The sequence below is a fragment of the Falco cherrug genome, chromosome 8 (genome assembly GCF_023634085.1).
Source record: "Falco cherrug isolate bFalChe1 chromosome 8, bFalChe1.pri, whole genome shotgun sequence".
Lineage (NCBI taxonomy): Eukaryota > Metazoa > Chordata > Aves > Falconiformes > Falconidae > Falco > Falco cherrug.
Genome location: NC_073704.1, coordinates 51,405,109 through 51,423,740, shown reverse-complemented (window position 1 = coordinate 51,423,740; position 18,632 = coordinate 51,405,109).

Here is an 18,632-nt window from a genome sequence, read left to right as displayed (position 1 = left end):
TTGACGCATAAAACCACCTGCCATGTGGCTTGATATGCCAGTTGCCCAGTAGCTAAAATGCCATTTTTACCACCGTCTTGGCTAGCTGGTAATATCGCTTCTTGGGAAGTAATCTCTGAACAGACAAAGGTATGCTTAGAAGGGAACGCTGCCAAAATGTTTGCTATTCAAGTACTCTTTCTCCAAACTACATTAGCTTTCATTAGAGAAACTGTCCCCTTTGCATTCACGTGGCCAGTACATCTGTTTCATGGTTTTTCTGGCTCATTGAGAAAAACCATCTTGTTGCCCTTCCAAATTAAAAAAAAAAAAAATAGGCAAAAGAATTAATGAATTTAAGAACATAAATCCCTGTTGGCATGAGGAGTACAAGTATATTCACTTTTAGAAGAGTTCACTGTGTTTTCTGTCATAGGGTATGAGGTTTGAAATGGAAAAAATGGCTTTTCTAAAAGTGAACATTATTTGTGTAATATTTATTTTTCAAAAAAGACAGATACAACATGGGAGTGTAAACAGCTGCAATACTGAATCTTACACAGTGTAGGCTTTTAATTTACACTGAATTTCTCTTTCCTCAATGGATCCACCTGCAGGCTATATTCAATATGTGCAAAAATGCACCAGCATTGAGACTTTAAACTGTGACAATAAAATGGAACTGGACTAAAATCCTGCCTCTCAGATTATCTAAATACTGTGAGAAAAAAAATTAACTACCCAATTGCAAATGCCAAAAAGTAGATAATAATGTGTCCTTTTTTATGGATTGAGATTGGAACCTCTTCACAGTAGTGTCTTCTTGCAATTCTGTGCTTGTATGATGCTTAATAAAAGCCTGGCCCGACTTAGGCAAACCCTGCCTGGGCTATAATATAAACAGTAGTAGCAACATTTAGAGTTTTCCTCTTTCTCTTCTTGTGAAATATTATTACAGAACCACTCATTGCCAATTAACATAGAGCTGCACTTGCTTTTCTAGAATCTACAGCATGAGCTCCAGAAAACAGTGAATATTTTGCAAACCAGACTAAAGGACATTATGGGGTCACGTTTTAATGCCTGACTCTTTCAACGGGAAAAATTTCCTTCAACCCATTTTGCAGCACTGCAGTGTTCGCACAGGTGTCCTTTGCTTTCACGCGAGATGACGCCTGATGCTGTAAGAGCTTTATGCATTCAGTTGTTATTTTGGCAGACTACAACAGGCAAATGAGAGAAGGAAACCAGTGGCTATCAGTTCATAGCTTAAAAAAATCTAGCTAAGACTTTATTCACTAGCACCAAAACAATTTTTAGCCTAAAGATGACATTTATCCCTGGAAGGCAGCAACAGCCCTCTCTCTTTAAATAGGGGTGGCTGAGGCTTATCCAGGAAAGGCCACAAGGACTCTTATTACACTGACAAGATGAGTGCCAGGTCCCCTGAAAAGGCATTATCCTTCTTAATTGATTCTAAATATAGAGTTGAGGAGGGACCTTTTCAGTTTCCAAATTCTTGAAAGCAAATCTAAGCCGCATGTTTTTAAAGCTCTTTCACCTTTTTCTAACATCTCTGTAACCAATTTATTACATTTCCTTTATTTTTCATGAAGGAAATGTGCTAATCTTCCCCTTGCCACTTCTCCTTAAAGAAAAGGCTCCACTTACTCATTAATTTGAAAAATAAAGTTAATTTCCTGTGCTAAGAAATCAGTCTTGCAAACAAACTATAGACATTTCTGTGTAATCGCAAGGCTGGAAAACCAACCAACTAGAGAAAAATAATTTTGCATCATCAAATATTGATTAAGTTAATGAAAATTTTGACAAACAGCCATGTGATGGCATGAAATTAACTGCCATGTGTGGTTTTACTAGATGTTTTTCCTTTGTAATTAAAACAAAGTTTATATGTTGAAGAAAATTATATGAAGAAATGAAGTGGAATTAAATTAATTTTATATTACAGTTGAAAATGCAAATGATATTCTTTCGATATAAATGATAGTCTTTTTCCAGAACCACCCTTGGTAATTCAGAAGCAAAATTAAGTCAGAATTTTACAGGGAATTCTAATAGACCAATTATTAGCATTATTTATTAAGACAGTAGCTGTAGTGATAGATAAAAACTGAGTCTTTTCTGTGTTTCAGGTAATCTTTCTTATATTCTATATAATATATATTATTGTTCTATACAATATATTATAGCCTATATAATGTATTCTATATATGTGCTCAGATCAAGAGGATTTCAGAAACATCCAAAACAAATGGACACAAAACTGCACAGACTATTAATAAGAACAATATTGTAATAATGAGAACTCTGTTTAAACTAAATTTCTTTTTCCTCTTTTCTCAAAAGTTACCACTCTTGCAAGAAACTATGAGGAGTTACACACTGAATAAAAAGATAAATTCACAGTCTAAAAATCCAACTAAGAAAAAGACTAGGTCCTAACTGTTAGTAGGCAATTATCTACCAGGTACATTTGCAAATCCAGGGGCTTTGAGCAGCTAAGGGAAAGTGGCAAAATGCACTTTTGTAAGGTCTAGTTTCGGGCTTATTCCCATGGGAAGTCATGGCCTTCTAAAACATGTACTAATATTTGTTTTGCAACATATGGTTTGTGAGCATTCAGAAGAAAAGAGTATGACCTGTAAATAGATGTCATTTTTAAGAAGGACCATGTGTGCAATTAGGAGATTCCCAAAAGAGCTCAGTGAGGTTTAAAAGCTACTCCAATGCCTTTGGGTTAGAAACCTTGGCACAAATTGAACCAGAAAAAGATAATTTTGATTAACAGTGCCTCAGAGGCAGAGAGAGGGAAAGAGCTGGTGATGCTCAGCAGCACTGCTGCAAGGCCTACTGGCCAAAGCCCAGCAGGAGAGTAAGCCACGCTCGTTTTTCAGGTGTGACAAGTATTTCTCCCTAAAACACTCCTTTGGGATTATGTGTAAAGACTTCAGTTCTCCCCGCCCTCCTTAAGGCTTCCTGTACCATTGGCAGGATACTCTGGGGACCTAACGGTCTATGAAGGACTCCGTAATGACTACTGGGGTTTAGGAAACCTGGGCGCCCCCCACCATTCCTACCTCCAAAGCACAATATCATTACTTGGACTAATGGACGATTAAAGAGAGGGAAGGAGGAAGAAATTTACAGTCATTCTCCACAGAAATGCAATGATATTATCTAGAGAACAATAGAACACTTCATAACTTCCTCCAACATAAAACGGACCTTGTTCCTTGATTTAGTCTTTTTTTACAAGTCAGAAAACAGTCTGACTGTTTTGTAACTAAAAATATTGTAACTATTTGTTTCTATTCAGCATAGACTCTAACTTCTTTGCTGTAAGATTCAAATACCTCCCAGGAGTGCTAACCCACCAGACATACTTTTTTTCATCTTATTCCCAAAGGGAGAGAAAAAAAATCTGGATTCAGTCCAGGGCTAAGTTTCACTGTTTTACATGATATCTCTGCCTCCTCCCAGGATGGCTCCTCAAGGAAAAGTATCACCCTCAGCCTTCATAAACTTAAGTCATGTGGTGCTGTTTGCTGGGACTGCTCCCCTCGCTTTCATGGCACTATCTGTTCTGTTTTTCAGAGGGAACTTAGAGCCCATGGGAACAATTCTGCAAACTATTTATCCTGAGACTAGTTCCAGCATACCTTTAGTATAACCTGTAACTAACATCTTTTCAGCTGAAAGAACATTTTAGTCTCCATTTCTATTCAATTTTTGCCCTGTGCAGTAAAATTGCCATATGACTAGCAATTACTCCTTATAGCTGATAATTTCTGGGATCGCTATTTGCCCATTGAAACTACATTAATTCACATATTTGCAAAGCGTATCAAAGAGGCATCAGGATTCTGAAAAATCCTAGTCAACACTGCCTTAGGCTGGCACTGAATCAGTGGCCAGACACAACAGCTCCGTATTCACTGCAATGAACTGATTTTTACATATTGTTCTATCTCTTTTTGAATGTCTTCACGTATCTCAGTGAATACTTATAACCAGGAAAATTATATTCAAGCTTTCAAAAAGGCTTATTTTACTCTGGAACAGAGTTTGTGAACACGTCACTGGACATACACATTTCTTTTGATTCCCTGATTCAGTTATCAAATTTACCCAAGTGAGTGCTGAAATAAATGCTTTTTGCCTTTTCCTCTAAATGCCAGTCAGACGATGACAGACTATCCACAATCTGAATAATTTGTCAGTGCAGTTTTGTCAGGACTGCTGTTGTATGGGCAGTTATAGGCCTGATTTTGAGAAGAATCATCTTTTTTGAAAAGAATCAGAGTAGCACTTCAGCATATGCCTAATTTGAAAGCTATTCTCTTCTCTCCATAATTCAGTCAGGTTTCAGCATGACTCAGGTTAGTTCTTACTGAAGTGTTTTCTTGATCTTCTTTAAAGAAGTATTCACAAATCCAAAACCTACTTGTTGTTCTGAAATCTGTTGAAATCTAAGTTTTTATTACCACTTGATTATTAAATTGATCAAATATAGCCATGGCATTACACTGAAAATACTAGGGACCCTGCTCAATTTTAAAGGTAAGGAGCAATCACCACGTAGGCTTTCACATAAATCAAATTTAAAACAAAATCCCAAAACTCTCAGTTAATTTCCAAAATTGTTTTTCTGCATTTCTCCAACAATACAGTGTTGGTATTTTTTATAATCCAGACAGGAACTATGCTCTAGATTAATTTGGCCAGTCTGTATTGCATAAACTTTTTTATGCTTCCTACAGCACTTCATTATCAGCATTATCTAGGCAAAGAACTACGATTTCAGTTTCATCTTGCAGCTTCAGTGCATAAAGCCATTCCCCTAACACCATCTCCTACACCCACACAGCACTCCCTGAAAGCACATCTCCTACCTTCTTGCAGCTGCTGCCCTTATCACTGAGTCACTGACAAATTGTATCATGGTAAATTGAGTTTTTATCATATTTAATTTAATTCTGGAGTAATTTTTTCTGAAGCAAACATTTCTCACATCTTGATAAAGCACGCCTTCTGCAGAGCAGAGCTCCTATATAGAAGCACAAACTGAATGTATGAATGAAATGAACTTGTTCAGAACACCACATTTAATGCACATAGCATAATGTTACTTTTACTCTAGCAAAATTTCATATTCTGTTTATAATAATTGCAATTTTTATACAAAGTAAACCATTAGCCACATGCAGATTAAAGTTGTCTTAAGCCTTCCTCAGGAAAAAGATTTGTTTTGGTGTACAAGTGGTGACAGCATTTTTTCTAAACTGGACTATTACTACGGTCTTCTATATTCTGTACAGCTTTCCTTCTGATTTGCTCTGCTATTATCTCCACGTGAAGACCACAGTGTCAGCCCTGTCTGTCCCAATTGTTGCCTTTTTGAGAGTAGCAGATAAGATTTTTTAGGCTTATGACATTACTACGAGTACATGAGAAAAAAGAAAATAATTTTTTTCTCATTATGGCACATCAGGAATACATGTACACTTTACTCAGGTGCAAAATAACAAGAAATATGCATTGTTCTGAACAAAATCCTTTTCTTCAGCAAAATGTGATAAAACTGCTCAATGCAATTCTTCTTTGGCAATTACAAGGTCTTAACCCTTAAGCAAACCCCCACTCCTTTTCAGTGCATGAAAATGGTTTTAGAAGGAAGATTTATTTGGAAAATAGCTACAGCTGAGTGGCTGTTAGCATTGAAAAAATGTCAATGATCATCGAGTCAAACAGAAATGCAGGGAGATAGGTATTATGCATGCTCGGATGGCAAGGTGAAAAGGCACCTTATGCCTTAGGTGAGGTATCACAGCTTAGAAAATGGGTGAGGCTTTACAGAGTATGCGTAACTGATAGGATTGTCCTGGAAACTAGAATCCTGATTTGCAAAATTTGGGATCACTCCAAACAAATGTCTAACACTGGAGGAGGGTGGGGAGATCTGTGTATGTGAAAAAAAAGAGACTGCTACCACACAGTTAAGAGCCGTCCTGAACTGGGACTACTGGTGTTCAAACCCACAACACAAAATATTCCAAGAAACTGAATCTCTTTGTGAACAAATTTGTGTAGACATCCTTTTCCAGACAGACAACAGAAGATTTTTCTCAGAACTAAAATGTCACTTCTGAGGAAAAGACAACTTCCATTGAAAAAAAGAACATGCAAAAAACATTCAGCAAGGTCTCACAACTACAGCTGGACATTACATTTGGTCTGAAGTTAAGGCTTTGAGAGGAACCCAAGCTGACAAAAACATGATTTCAAAAACATGATTTAAAAACAGAATCACAAAATGGTTGAGGTTGGTGACCTCTACAGATCCCCTACACCACCTGCTCAAGCAGGAACAGCACCACACCAGGGTGGTGTCCACTTGGGTTCTGAATATCTCCTCGATCGAGACACTGCAACCTCCCCAGGGCAATCAGTTCCTAAACCACTCAGAGCTCCCGCTGTCCTCAGTTATGTGACGCATTAGAAAACAGAGAACTATAGAAACAGAGAGGACATTTATAGCATGAAGAAGACTAATTGAACTTACTGTGATTAGCAAACTGAGAAAACAGTATGGAAATGATAGGGGAGAGTACATACACACCATCAAGCTATTGTTTTGACAAAGTGACTTTTCTCTCCACATGGACATTTTATATATTTATGTAATCAGAGAACAAGTCTGCCTGGGACTTGAAAACAGAGGCTTTTGTATACTGGGAAGGAAATCAGACTTTTCTTTCACCGAATGCAATTATGCAGCAATCAAATAAGCACAACTATTTTTAAAGAAAGTGACATGACATAATTAAACTGTGCCGTCTGTACCTTTGCCTATTCCCCAACACACATTACCCATGCACGTCAGATCATTCCCATTATGTCAGCACTGCGGAAGCAGGGTTACTAAGACAGGGATGGGGGACTGTGCTTTATATCTGATACTTTCTACCAGCTCCTGAATTAATGTCACAGTGTCCTAAGGAAAATTACATATTTGACATTACTGAGCTGCATGACAGGTCACTACAGAATTTATTTCCCACACATTCAGTATTTGCCAGTGGAGACACCTTTACTTCTCTTTGCCAAGTCCATTACTGTGAAGGGTTAGTGTCCTGATACATTGCAATGATACTAGATGAGTTTTAAAAGTTAAATTAGATGTTACAGTACATTACATCAGCTGAAATGACATGTCCTGCCTATGTCTTAAAAAGTGACTTATTTTTTAAAGTATGCCTCTGCTGAGAAGTTATAAAACTGGTAGCTGGTTTCTACATGACATTGTGATGACTCACTTGCGTCATATTTGCTCAAGTTACAGATAATTTCTTTTCTTTCAACTTCCACCTTCATTTTAACTGAGAGTCAAGAAAATTTGTACTGAAAGCTGAGACTCAGGCAGAGATCTGCCCAGTCCTCATGCCACCATCACCACCACCCCACAGCTCAGCTGCAGCTGGGCAAGCCCTTGCTGCATTTCCCCAGCTGCAGCTGGGAATAACATGGGGCTGAACAAGTGCAATTTAACAGGGATTTAGAAACGTATTTGTAAACATTAACTATAGCCTAGTAAGGATATATCTCCAGTCTTCCTTTGTAATCAATAAAGTGCCCTAATAACCCTCACAGCACGACTCAGTAAAGGCTTCTGCTCTGACTCACCACACCATAGAACATTTTTCCTCCTCTTTGGTCAATGAGGAAGATGGAGGCAATCTGATGTGTTTGTAACTGCTACCCAGTGACCATGTGTGCTGGCAATGCCCAAGCCAGAACAGCATCCATCTGAAACTTGCACCCATACAGAGCTTTTGAACAGGCACATGAGAACCTTTTATTAAATGTTATTAATTAGAACAGATTAAGGTCATACAGTACTTCAGCTGGTGAGTGTAGCTGCGTATCAATAGCAGAATTATATTCCAATTCTGTTCTGATCACACAGATTAATTGGATCAGGTTTTCAGCAGTAAAATGATAGCTCTGCCACAGTTTCTTCTCTGACCTGACTCAAAAATGGATCACGGCATGACAATGTAGTTCTCTAAAAAGATGGAGTTTGGCATTTGCATGCCATTTTAAAATTGTTGGAATTCTACTTTATTAATAATGTTTTTCTCCTATTTCTCTAATATTTGTGTAAATCAATGTAACTCAGCTGAATTAATGAGGTTAAATCAGTGTCAAACCAACAGAGCAATGAGCCGAAAAGCCCTCGCAACCACCTCAGCTCTATTTCTGCTTTGACGGTCTACCATGAATATGTCCACGTATTAACACTGTAAATAAATAATTGACCTTGTCAAGTCCCATAACTAAATGAAATCTAGGCTATACATTAATTGATGTATACAACCGATGTTCTACAGAAGCTTTTGCATTTCTTTTGCACAGAGGAGGTGAGATTGTCATTGATTCAACAATGATCAAACAGCAGAACAAGCCTTGACAGGACTGACTGAATTCAGAGCATCCAGCTGGCTGTGGATGGATTTTTAAAAGCCTACTGAAACCCACGAGCTGAAAGTTAAATTAACACACCTTTAATTTAAATTCTGACAGAAACAAGGACAGCACCCGTAAGTGAACATTTTTGTTGTGGTGGTAGTGGTTTTATACTTTTGGTGTTTTTATATAAGCTTGGTAATGTAATACTTTTGGGTTTTATACAGTTAGGATTTTATATGGTTGGGTTTTTAATTCATTTTAGGTATAGTTAGGTTTTTTGTATTTTTTAAATACTGTTTTATACAGGGGTTTTTATACATTAGGATTTTTATATTGTTTGGGGTTTATACTTTGAACTTTTTCTACAGCTGGCATTTTATGCTGTGGTTTTGTATATTTTTTTTATACAGTTGGTTCTTTATATGGTAGGGTTGAATGTTAGGCTTCTATACATTTTCTGTGGCTTATTTTTAAACTTTTGTTTATTATACAATTTTTTTTCTACACTTACACAGTTAGTTTTAATTTATTGGGGTTTTTAGCACGGTTGTTTTTCCTAGAAGTTTTTGGGTTTTTTACAGTAGTTTTTATTACAGTCGGTCTTTTGGTATGATTGGTTTTAATATGGTTGCGTTTTTAAACATTTTGGTTTTTATACATTGGCTCTTAAATATAGCTGGACTTTTATGCCTTGGTTGTTTGATGCAGTTTGTTTTTATATTGTTTGTGTTTACACAGTTACCTTTTAATAGGGTAGGCTCTTCTGACAGTTTTTCAGGGATTTTTATACAGTACTTTTTCTACTCTTGGTTCTTGCTTTTTTTATATGATTGTGTTCTTATATGGCTGATTTGTGTGTGGCTGTTTTTTAGATGATTATCTTGGATGCATGGCGTTTTTAGATGGTGTTTGAGGCTCAGGGTTTTTTACACTTTGTTTTTAATACGGTTGGTTTTTCACATGGTTGGTTTATATACACTTGGTTCTCATACAATTTGTTTTTTACAGTTTTTTATATGGTTAGTTTTCACTGCAGTTGTTTTTTAATGTTTGTCTTTAGTGCCGCTGTGTTTGAAGCGGCTGGTTGCAATGCAGTTTGCTTTGATATGGTTGGCTGCTTAAACGGTCGGTGGGTTTTATATTTTGTTTTACACCTTTGGGTTTTTTCTACTATTCTTTTTAATATGGCTGGGTTTTATCTGGTTGGTTTTTTACACTTGGATTGTTTAATAGGGTTAGTATATTGGGGTTTAATTTTTTAAAAAATATGATTGTCTCTTTAAGCAGTTCATTGTTTGTATACAGTTGGTTGTTTGGTTGAGTTTTAAAGCAATCAGTTTCTAATATAGTTGTGTTTTTTATAAGATTTCTTTTGGTATCGAGTATTTCTATGGTTGACATTCTATGCTTCTGGGTTTTATATTACTGGGTTTTAATACAGTTGGGCTTTTTTATATCATTGGTTTACACTTTGGTTGTTTAAAATAGTTGGTTATTTATACTTTCATTTTGTAATACAGTTAGGTTTTATACTGTTAGTTTTTCATACAGTTGCTTTTTCATACTGTTAGGTTTATATACGTTTGGGGCTTATACAACATTTTTTTACACAGTTAGTTTTAATATGGTTAGTTTCCTACACAGCTGGTTTTAGCACATTTGATTTTAAGAAGGTTGGATTTCACAACCCTTTTACAAGGCTGATTTTAATACGGTTGGGGTTTTGTATAATATGGTTTTATACAGTTGGTTTATTGTACTTTGGTTGGTAAATATGGTTGCGTTTTTATGCCTTGTTTTCTTAATACGGTTAGGTTTTATACTGTTGGTTTCTCATACTGTTGGATTTGTATATGGTTAGGTTTTAAATGATTGTTTTTTTCCAGAATTCATTTTTGCACATTTGGTTTTTAACACTATTGGCTTTTGCATGGTGGTTTTTCACATGTTTGGTTAAAATACAGTTGTTTTTCATATGGTTGGTTCTAAAGCAGTTGTTCTTGATGGAGTTGTTTTAATATGGTTGCTTTTTATACAGCTGGTTTTTACATGGTTGGGTTTTATATTGTTTTAACAAGGTTGTTATTAACTGGGTTGAGGTTTGGTTTTAATAATATGGTGTGTTTTAATTACAGTTCTGTTACACTTGTTTTTCACAGTTGGTTTTTAATAAAGTGGGGCTTTTATACAGTTGTTTTTTACATAGTTGTTTTTTATATGGTTTTATTATGGTTGCTAGTTGGTATGGTTAGTTTTTCATATGGTTGGCTTGTTCTACTGTCATTATTAAATATGGTTTGAGGTTTCTATCTTGGTTTTGTAATACAGTTAGTTTTTCTTCTGTTGAATTTTCATACTGTTTGGTTTTACAGGGTTGGAGTTTTATACAATTGGTCTTTATACAGTGGGGGTTTTACCTGGTAGGGTTTACATAACTTCTTTTTTAAACTCCGGTTTACATTACAGTTGGAGTTGTTTATGGTTGGTTTTTATATGGCTGATTTTCAGTGCTGGGGGTTTTTAAGGGGATTGGTCTTAGTATGGTTAATTTTGATATAGTTTATATGATTTACCTCATATTTTTGCTTTTCCTACAACTGGATTATAATAGAGCTCGGGTTTTTATATATTTATTTATATATTTGGTTGTTTAATATGGTTGTATTTATACTGTGTAGTTTAATACTTTTTTAAAGTATTTTAAGTTGGGTTTTATACAGATTTTTTTCTAATGTGGTTGAGGTTTTAGATTATTTCATTTAATATGGTTAATATTTTAGAAGGTTGGGGTTTTTTAAGTCATTGAAGTTTTCTGCTGTGCTTTTTAATATGGTTTCTTTTTAAACAGCTGGGGTTTTTAACAAGGTTGAGTTTTTAGATGGTTGGGTTTTTAGACTGTAGTTTTGATACTTCTTTTAAACTTTTTTTATATATACTGCTGAGATTTTTTTCTAATTTTTAAATAGAAGTGGGTTCTTATCATTTTGGTCTTAATATGGTATGGGTTTTTTTTTTAAATATGGTTGAAGCTTCATTTACAGCAACAACAGCTGAAAGAGTTCATTTATATACAGTGTGCATTTTGATACCACATGCCATAAGCTCCTCTAAAAACTTTTCCTCTCATTATTTAGAGAGATAAAAATGAATTCATTAGGTAACATAACATAACAGCTATGTTTATCTGCTGGAATAAAGTAATTTCCATAATATGAACATTTCATATTTTAAACAAATATATACCCACATACAGAGACACTTCCAAAGTAACAGATGTATTACAAAAGACTGCTATTATTGAGAATACAATGACTGGGAAAACGTCAATATCATTGACAGTGACATTATTAAATTATTTCAATGTCAGTGTCAAGGCGAGAGACCAGCCCTGTGCAATTCTAGTGCAGCAGGCTCCTCTTTTCCTTCTACCTGCCTTTGGAGAGGGACTGAAGGGTACCTCGTACATAACTAACTCATTACTCATGCTCAGAAAGAGTCTCCTCTAATCTTGAAAGTACATTTTGACCCAACTAGTGTGGATGGGAGTTTTATGGCCAAACTCAGGCAACTTAAACCTGGTCTATGTTTCAGCCTTCAAGACTTAATGGGAAACTTAATGAGATTACTCTGACCTTCCCATTTAATCTTTTCTTCTTCTTCTTCAAGCTCACATGCATACTCAAATTTTCTTGTCAAAATCACAGAGTACCTTCTAATTAAAAGTTGGGTTAATATAGGGATCAATTAATTTGGAATCAAAGAACAATGTTACATTTGCAGTAGAGCTTATTTAATTTAAATGGGGAAAAAATCATACAATCTACTCATGAGAGCTGAGAAAAACAATATTTAAAATGTAGATTTTTGATTACTGAATTAAATGACCTAGAACATTAAATTGTCATGTTTAAAGAAGAGGAAACTTTGTTTTAAAATACAATCTTCATTTTAAATAGTTATTTGCACATCTGAGACCCACTGAAAGCTGTTTCTGTACACCTAATTAACGACCCATATATATTTGAACATCTGTGTTTCACTCCATTTATTTTCTTGCTCATCCACTTGGAGAAAAAAACCACTCAAAAACATTTAAATTAATATCCAGTCAGTAGATAAAATAGCAGTTGTTTCGTAAAGGATCACTTGTTATATGTATGGTTTGCAGCTGAATGACCTTCTGACAACACCTACTTTCTGTCTTCTACACCATCCGCTCATAAATACGCTACATTATATATTCTAAGGTATGTAAATTCAATTCAACTGCCTCAGAGTGGAACACCATTGACTTTGTTCAATGCTATACCAGGAGATGCTCAGGATAAACTTGTTAATTAAATATGGGTCACAGCTGGCTACTGAAAACCATACATTGCGTGAAACAACTCATTCATTGCCTTCATTGCTATTAAATAGGAGATATCAGCAGGCTCTTCCTGCCACTCTTTCTTCTCTACCATTCTAGACTACAGACTCTTTAAGAAAAAGATGTAGGTTTTAAATGTAATACACATAGAGGCTTTGGGGTTGGTGTTTTGGTTTTTTTTTCCCATTTTCCCCTTTGAGTGCAGTTACTACACATTTTTTTTGCATAGAGTATAGACAACAGTTTGCAGTCTTGGTGGAGACAGATCCTAACAGTGGCAATTTAACAGTCACATTGCCATCCTCAGCAGGAGCCTCTTAGTGACCTGCCTCACTGACATTTAAAATGTTATAAACAAGGGATAAATTTTTGGCAAATATCTCTCATAAGTACTGGAAACGTTTACAGACAACAAAATAAAATTAGCCATCATGACAGTATCAAACAGGAGAACAAAGTGGGTTTACTGATATTAGACAGAATTTTAATACTTGTAATGCCCAAAACAAAAAAGCATTAAAAGAAGAAATTTTACAAAATGAGTCACAGTTTCCAAGCATATCATCCTGACCTCTTATGTTTAACAGTGTATATGACAGTCTGACTATCATAAACTCAATGCCATACATGAAGATACTTAAGGACCATTGACAGAAACATCAAACCATCCTATCTCTGTTTGACTTGGTTAAATTTTCATACTTAACTAAATTCAGTAGGCACATGAATATTTTACACTTTTCAATGAAAGCCTGACATCTCTCATTTAATTTTTTCTAAGCCTACAGTAATGAAATGAGTCTACTGCCAGAATTTTTCAGTCACTGAGTGACTGAATTGTAATACCATGAAAGTTTGGAAATTATCTACCACGAGAATTTATTTGGTTATCTAACAACTAACAGGAAATGAACACACTAATCAAATGGCTTCCTGCAAGGAGCAATCAAAAGCAGATTATTTTCTCCTCATGCACTGGGAAGTAAAATATTACCAAGCACCAGAGAGAGGGCTGAATACTCTGGGCACCAACCGGGCACGAGCGCCAACCATTTTGTATCCCCACAACCCAGGACGTTGGCTGTTTGCTCTAGTTTCCCTGCTAGAAGCATTACAGGCATGTCAACTTAGGAAAGAATTGAAATGAGCTCCTCTACAATCCAAAGTACTCCATCCATATTGAAATATTTACTCATGCAAATTTGTACTGAAAGTTTTAATTTGCTCAATGGATAGACACAAGTTAAAGAATGATGTAATTTTCAACCAAGAAGATGGATCTAAAGAAATACTTAGTACCAAATAAAATGCTATATACCTCTTCCAGCCATGTTGCTTCTAAATTTTTTCTTGTTCAGTGAACACCAGTAAAAAATATGAAAAAAAATCATATTTTTAAAATAACCTCACTATTGAGGCTTTCCTAAGCATATGTTCAAGACACAAAAAGGCTTTCATGAAAACACAGACATCAAGAAACTATGATTAGATACATGATTTAATAAGAGTCTGACCTAAACAGGTTTAATCCATCTCAGTTATGTGACATACTGAACACCTGAGCAACGTACCATTGTGGCTACCCTTTTGCCGATACTGAGTTAACTACTTTGAAATTAATTAAGAATTATTCTTATGTTCTAGTCCATTTATGGGGTAATTTAGCTACCTGTCTAAAATGATTACATGTTTTGAGGTTAAGAGGCCAAATCCTGAACATGCAGTAATATGACAATCCTGTTGCTGCATGTCTGATCCGAATATTTTCTGTGGAAAAGCATAGTTGTTTGACATGTTTTATAATAACATAAAATAGCTTTTATGGAAAAAAAGTTAACTTTCTGAAAATTAATGTTGCAGAGGAATGTATTAAATCTGTTGATATTTTTACAGTAAAAAAAAAAAACACAAAAATAATTGTTATGGTTGAAATGTTTTGTTTCAGCTTTATAATTCTGATTATAAATTGCAAGAGTGATTACACTGCAAGAGTTGCAATAATAAAATCCAAGACAACCATACTATAAGAATTCCTCTTATGCCTATATTCATATTTCTGAAGGAGTCTGTTTTCATTCCCAATTAATGTGAAATTTTTGCTATCTGCCATCCATCAAGTGAAGAGACTAAAATGTACAGAGTCTAAGTTATGGTTGGGTCAAGAAAGAGTATCTTTTTACACACAGATAATCTGTTTATTCCCTATTTGTACATAATTTAGTTCCATTACAGTCAGTTTATATGGTTTTAGGCAGTATAGAAGAGGTTCAATCAGAAATTTACTGTGATAAGCTAACTGGTGAAATTCTTAAGTAATATTCAAATAAACCTGTACAAACCTGTAATACATACAGGCATGGACTGAGAAGCTATTCCTTCTTATTTTAGTTAAGTCACTTGATCTATTTTGGTCCAAACCTCTGTCCAACCCCTCACCGGTTTCAGAGGAACCAGTTTCACTAAAAATAGGTATTTTGTCTAACTTACTCGCCTAACACCTCAGTGTTTATTTTAAACTATTTTGTTTGTTTGTTTGCTTTGTTTCCTTGATAATATTTTTGCTGGAATGTATTTTATTTCAATGAAGAAATAGTGCTAATATGCAGAAAAGCTACTATTAGTGAGTACTAATATTTCATATAGGATAAAATGAAAGAATAAGTGTTTTTTAAAAATTGCATCAACAGGTATTTTATAAACCATAAAAGTATACTGCAATAGTAAATGATATGTCTTTTTTCTTAAGATACCTCTACATGTATTTCTTACAAGTCAGGGAAAACATAGTTTGAGAATAATATAACTATCTGCAAAAACAGTAGCTGATTTATACAAAAATACACATATGCACAGAAAATTACTCCACTATTTTTGCCATATCTTATTTAATAAACTTACAGTAACTTACAGCAACCAAATTCTCAGTGCAAAGGCTTAGAAGATGTGATATTTTAAAGAATACTATATATAGTCATTCATGATCAAAACGCTATCCTAATTCTGGGAAAATAAGTCATTAGTGTTATAATTGTCAGAAACAAAAGTGGCTAATACAATTGCTAGAGGCAACAGAACTGTACTGGTGCTTAGCCAGTCCCCCGTACCCCCAGCTCCCAATCAAGATGTTCCATATTGACCTTCAGTGAAGGATTGAGCAGCCATTAAAACACAATATGAAATACATCAATCCCTTCAGATCTTTTGATATGACACCAGATGAACATTGCTTTGGGTAGAGAACGCACTGAATTTTCAGTCTCCAACGCAGCATAAGAGCGTCGACTTCCTGGTCCTCCTTGGACTTTATAATCGCCTGAGGACTTCTGGCAGGCAAAGTGGTAAAGAACCAAATCACTGAAATACAACACAACTCAAAGCTTTGCCACACAGAAATAGACCTGAATATAGCTTCTCCCTCCTTTACTCATTTCTACCACACTGTCTTTGCTACCTGACAGCAGCTTCCTCTACCATTGCTTTACATTAAAAAGATAATCAGGCATAAAAATCACTGTGTCTGTCTGTCAGCCTTTGCATCTCTGTTTGCGCACATTGAGATTGATTTTCCCCATCATTTTAGAACGGACACTTGGGTACATTAACAAAATGAATATGGTCATAATCATGAAATATTACCTTGATAACCATTTGCATTCCTGGAGTAAACGTTATCTTGCCATTTTTGAAGGATTTATAATTCAACTGTAATATTCATGGTAGGCTGAACTTGACATACAGATCTCTGCAGGAAAATGGTTTATACTTTTTCATAACCTATAGGACTTTAACAAATGAAAGAGCAGAGATGTTCTTTGCAGCAGTTTGTTTATCCTTTAGAAATACTTGTTTGAAATCCCTTTTATTTAGGGGCTTGAGAAAAAAAGCCAGCATGTGAACAGCAGAGTTTATTCTACTGCCCTTGCAGAGCTCAAATGCAGCTGTTGAATTACAAAGCAAGAAGGAAATCTAGGCTCATTAAGTAAATGCCAAAACTCTCACAAGAACTGCTTGTTTGCACGTGGTCCCAGTTATTACCAAGTACTGTAGCCTTCTCTGTTCATTTGCATATCTCTAGCCTAGTGGCTCTATGCTACACCAAGTCATATTTTGCAATATGCACTATTTTCCATAGAAATATCAAAAAGTATAAGCTACTCCATTTTTCTGAAGTTCTCATTGGAGAGAAACAGCTTTTCAGAACAACAAAAGGGAACAAACCTTTGTCTTCTGATATTCCTTTTAAATGCAAGTGAACACTTTTAGAAGAAATTCTATCCTCCAAGCTCTGTTCCTCATGAAATAAAACAGTCCACAATTTTTTCCTGTCTTGATTCGCAATCACCTATCTTAATCACATTTGTCTTTAAAAGGATTGTCAGGTGTCCAGTCCACAACAATACAACTGAAATAGTTTGCAGCTTGGAGAGTAGTGAAAGTAAGGCTTAGAAAACCACAAACCTAACATGAAAACCCCCATGGGAGACTGAAGAAACGAAGACTTAAATATTAGTTATATACTACTTCATTTCTGTCCCATTCTGTCATATCAGTTGTTTCCATACATATAGGAAAATCCTTCAGCTGTAAACTAGCACAGAAAATTGACTTTCCAGAGAGTGCTTAACTACACACACAGCTGCACATGATCACCTATGTCAGTGCACACCAAATCTGACCGTTGCTCAAAAGCAAACAAGGAACACCAACATATTGTTGTAGAAAATGTTCTCCTGCCACGTGCTCAGAAAGCATGAATGATAGCATATTGGCAACAGATTTTGAAAAAGAAAACTTTTTGTAAGGGTTCTTTAAAAGTTATTACAGTCTTTACAGCTTTTAAAGTTCACACAGACTTTATTTTACCACAAAGCAATTCTGAAATAAAACAATCTCAGCTACCAGGTAAGGAAATAGAAGGAAAGAATGATTAATCACACACTGTATGGAATACAGTAGGAACTCTAGACCTAATACAGTTTTTTAGCAGACCAAAAGTTACTCTTAGAGTTCACTGTTTCAAACTGTGGACTCTGAAAAAGCATTTCATATTACCTCTGCAAGTGGTTAATAAACTGAATTCTCACAATGACTATGTAGCTGTAGAAAAAGAAGTATTTTATAAATGCGGCTTACCTATTTTTTTTGTCTGCAGGGAACAGCCATAACTGACCAGTTTGAATCAAACACAAGAGGGTTTATGAGATGCAATTTCTAGAAATAGGAATCAAAGCCAACTTTTGAGGTAGGCAAAAGTTGTTTACTGGACATCTCATTTTATAGAGATAATTTCGAGCCAGAAATAAACAAACAATACATGTGAGTCTTCTGGGAGTCTCCAACTCCAGGTCAGCAGCCACATCGAGTTCTTCAGATATTTGGCAAGATGCCAGCAGGGAGTCTTCTGCTGAAGACACAGTTTGAATTACTTCTCCAGAATTAATCAGTAAACCCAATGTTCTTCCCAAGTCACACCAGAATGTAATGTAAAATTTAATTGTCAGGGATTCAGAAGTGCCATAAAAAAAAAAAAAAAAAAAAAAAGCAGCCTAGAAAATAAGATACTACCTTGAAAGACTGGATTGTGCTAATAGCAAGGTGCCTGACTTTCAAATGCTTTTAACTAGGTAAAAGTTTTATAAAAAAAATAATTCCTTGCTACTTCACTACTCTGTTCTGTCTGATACTCTTCAGAACCTTGTGCCTCAGAGAGCCCAGCGTGTTAAGTGACTAACATCTATTATATGTTGTATGTTTTCTTGTTTTCTCTACAGGAACTAAAGTATATGTTCTA